This window comes from Hipposideros armiger, unplaced genomic scaffold (genome assembly GCF_001890085.2).
Source record: "Hipposideros armiger isolate ML-2016 unplaced genomic scaffold, ASM189008v1 scaffold_212, whole genome shotgun sequence".
In the NCBI taxonomy this organism is placed as follows: Eukaryota; Metazoa; Chordata; class Mammalia; order Chiroptera; family Hipposideridae; genus Hipposideros; species Hipposideros armiger.
The window spans coordinates 769,867-773,433 of record NW_017731562.1 but is presented as its reverse complement, the minus strand read 5'-3'; the positions used below and the strand labels follow the sequence as shown (position 1 = coordinate 773,433).

The following is a 3,567-nucleotide window of genomic DNA, read 5'->3' as shown; positions in this document are numbered from 1 at the left end:
ATCAATGGAAACTGGTATTACCCCATGTTTGTGAAAGTGAGGAATGATTTTAAAAAAAACAACAAAACCCCAGCTACGGAACACATTGTGTTAGTTAATCCAGCAATTGTGATAATTGCAAGGTCAAGTTAACCAATGTGAGTAAATAGATACCTTAGAGTAATATGTTTATCCTCCACAATTTGAATGAACTCCTTCAGGAAACCAAGACATTATCAGGTCAATTATTTTCTACAGTAGCTTTGCAAAACACCTTGAAAAGCACTGATGAGCAATTAACTGCCACCTGCAGAAACAGCACGAGAGGTCATTTCTTCAACCTAATGTAACCAGTATTTCACATTTAAATACAGTTGTGATGTATTGGTTATCTATTGCTGGCTAACAAATCGCCCCAAAATTTAGCAGCTTAAAACAATGAACATTTATTATCTCACACTCTTTCTGAGGGTCAAGAACTCACAAGTGGTTTAGGGAGGTGTTTCTGGCTCAGGATCTCCTAAGTTGCACTCATGTCAAGGCTTACCTGTAGCTGAAGGGCTCACTTCCAAGTTCACTCACCAGATTGTTAGCCAGCCTCAGTTTCTTACCACAAAAGTCTCACCAAAGACTGCCTGAGTGACCTCATGACATGGCAGTTGGTTTCCCACAAAGCATTCAGAGACAGAGAGACAGAGAAAGAAAAGAGCAAGCTAATGAGGGAGTGCCCAAGATAGAAGCTATAGTCATTTATAATCTAGTCTTGGAAGTAACATACCACCATTTCTTTCTTATTCTGTTGGTCGTACAGACCAAACCCTGTATATCACGGGAGAGGAAATACAAGGATGTGAATACCAGGAGGCCGGGATCACTGGGGACCATTTTGGAAGCTGGCTACTACATGTAGGATAGAAGAAGAGAAATAACTCTTTAATATTAGAGATAAGATACATAAAAATGGATTTGCAAGGGTTGTCTTTAAGTGAAGTTTGACCCCAATCCATCTGGGATGGTTTTGTTATCAAAGAGAGAGCCAAATGGTAACTTCCAATCATTTCAAACTTTTAAAATACCGTAACACTGCAAATCTCTGTATAAAAGCAGAGTTCCCATCAAGCACTCAAACCAGGGGAGTACTGAGTTTATCTACATTCAGAGCTGAAAAGAAAAGCAATAGCAATTGTTGCTAAATTCTGTTTCATTCTCACAGTTCCCAAATGGGGTCATGTGTGCTTCTGCCAAAGCTCGATTCCTAGTTTCTAGTCCCATTTCTGGGGGACTTCAATCTGATTTTGCACAAAATGCTATAGTTTGGCTTTTTTTGTTGATTTGTAACCTTACCCATCCCAACCAAAGAATCATGGTAGAAGACAAAGAAACTACAGCACATGGTGTTTGTCTTCAACAAACTTAAAATCGTTATAACTGACAGTCCCTGGCTATCCCTGGACCTATCAAATTAAAAATGATGCTTCAGTCTCTTTCTCCGTATTCATTGCTAAATCAATACTTACGTGTTGATTTCTAGCACTAGAAGTTTTGAAAAATATTTTAGGGTTTCCTACCATACTTTCAGAATGCAAATTATTATTGTAAATAACTCAACTCAATAATTTAATACGTGGGTAAACAATTGAAATAATAGATAAAGTCACAGTCCACCAGAGACTGTGTTGTTGATTCTTTCAACTGTGTTGTTGATTAGATTATAATAAGGCATGTGATCTATTGGCAAGTAGATATCTTCTCATCAAAAATAGACTAATACACTCAAAAGTAGCTCGAAAATCAGTAAACTGCAAACTAAAGAAGGATTATTTAGGTATAGTAGAAGGGAAAGGGAAAGATGAGTGACATCTTTTTACTTTCATAATAGCTATCATGAAAGAAATAGGCTTTATAATAACTTTGTTCTTTGGTGAAAGAGAGATACAATCGTTTTTATGATCAGTTGAATAATAAATTAACTCTCCTTAGTGGGAAGACTTTGATGCATGTGACCATTCATTCTGAGCCTAATAGTCACTATTAATCATTATCTCCTCCCAACCCAATAGTACTCTCAATATTCTGCAGTTCTGAGGTACAGATTCTTTTTTGAGTCCTCTCTTGATGTTATCAGAACATGTAGAATTATATTGTTGTCAGATATTTTCTTCTTGTCAAGATAATTCATTGGTATCTCTTCAAAGAGATTTTTTTTCGTACCACTCTAAAGAATAAATCACCTATACTACCTCACCCCCGAAGTAAAAATAAAATATTTGTTTTTCTTTAACAGAGAGTTGAATAGTTTAGGATAAAGAGATTCTCTCCTGTGGTTCATTCTCTATGAGTTATTATGTTTATACAGCCAAATTATGTGGGTTTTCTTTTTAGGTTCACTTTCGCAGACACTTTTTCCCAGGGAAAATATGTTGTTGATCATAGCAGTAGGTCTAATTCCTTTCTCATATGTTTATTTTTGAAGAACTCCCACAGACTGGCTTGGCCTTAACCATAGATATAAGTTTATTCTGTATGATTTGTGTATGTGTGTGAAGTAGGGGGCAACGGGGTAGTATAGAAAATAAATCTTGTTTTATACAAACATGTAACAGAACCCTCAAATACTCACCAAAGAATAAATGATTGATATTATATTCTTTCCTAAGAGCACATTTTGATATGCCAGGAATAGACATACCACAAGAACACCAAGCACCTAAAAGGGGGTGAAGAGAGGTCAGGCAGAATATACCTACACCCAAGATCAGTCATCTATCCTTCTATCCAAGTTCTGCCTAAGGGCAGGCCTCCCCCAATGACTTCCATAGGAATTAAAATGAATGTATGCATATGTTTAAAAAGAAACTAATTTCACAATTACTCTCATATTTCAGGGAATTGTCCCTGATACCTAGACAAGACTTGAAGATGAATTGCCTATAAGTAACATAAAGGATTGTTATCACTTTATAGGGACAAGATGAGAGACAGATAAATAAGAAATGAGAAGTAATCTAAAATGGATGTAAAGGTTAACAACAGAAGAGCATTCTCCAGTTATACATATTAAAGAGAAGAGAGGAAAATCTCACAAACACTCCCAAACAGGGAAGGAAAGGTGATTACAATTAACAATATAAAGATAATTGCTTTTCTTTTCTTTTTTGTTTATAATAGCTTCTGGGTGGTGGATGTTTTGTAAAATAACTTAGTTAAGTACAACAGTTGCTCTTGATTTGAAGTAGAGTAGAAAGTCAAACTCATGGGGTCAAAGATGGAAATGACTGATATACAGAGGGTGCCAAAACAAATGTGTACACATTTTAAGAAAGGAAAAAAACTATTAAAACCATAATACTCGATATATACCAATAACAAAAGATGAATACAAGTCATGTTTGACTTATGCAATTACAAGAGGTGCTCAAAATGGCTACCATTAGCGTCCAGACACTTCTATTATGGTAAACTACTGCTTGAGCAACGTTGACCAAAGTGTCCACTTGTATACATTTTTTTTGGCATCCCCGGTATATATTTAATTGCTGAATACATTTAGCATGAGGGCCTGATGGTATACGCCTCACAGTACTGGAG

At 36.0% G+C, this 3,567-nt stretch overlaps 1 long non-coding RNA gene across 1 annotated transcript in view; it reads right to left on the bottom strand.

Moving 5' to 3' along the window:
- Positions 1 to 269: 269 nt before the first annotated feature.
- LOC109388929 (uncharacterized) overlaps positions 270 to 3,567 on the bottom strand; it is a 30,159-nt gene continuing 26,861 nt past the window's right edge. Inside the window, exon 3 of the long non-coding RNA XR_002125292.1 lies at positions 270 to 286. This is a non-coding gene — a long non-coding RNA (uncharacterized LOC109388929). The remainder of the gene's footprint in view (positions 287 to 3,567) is intronic.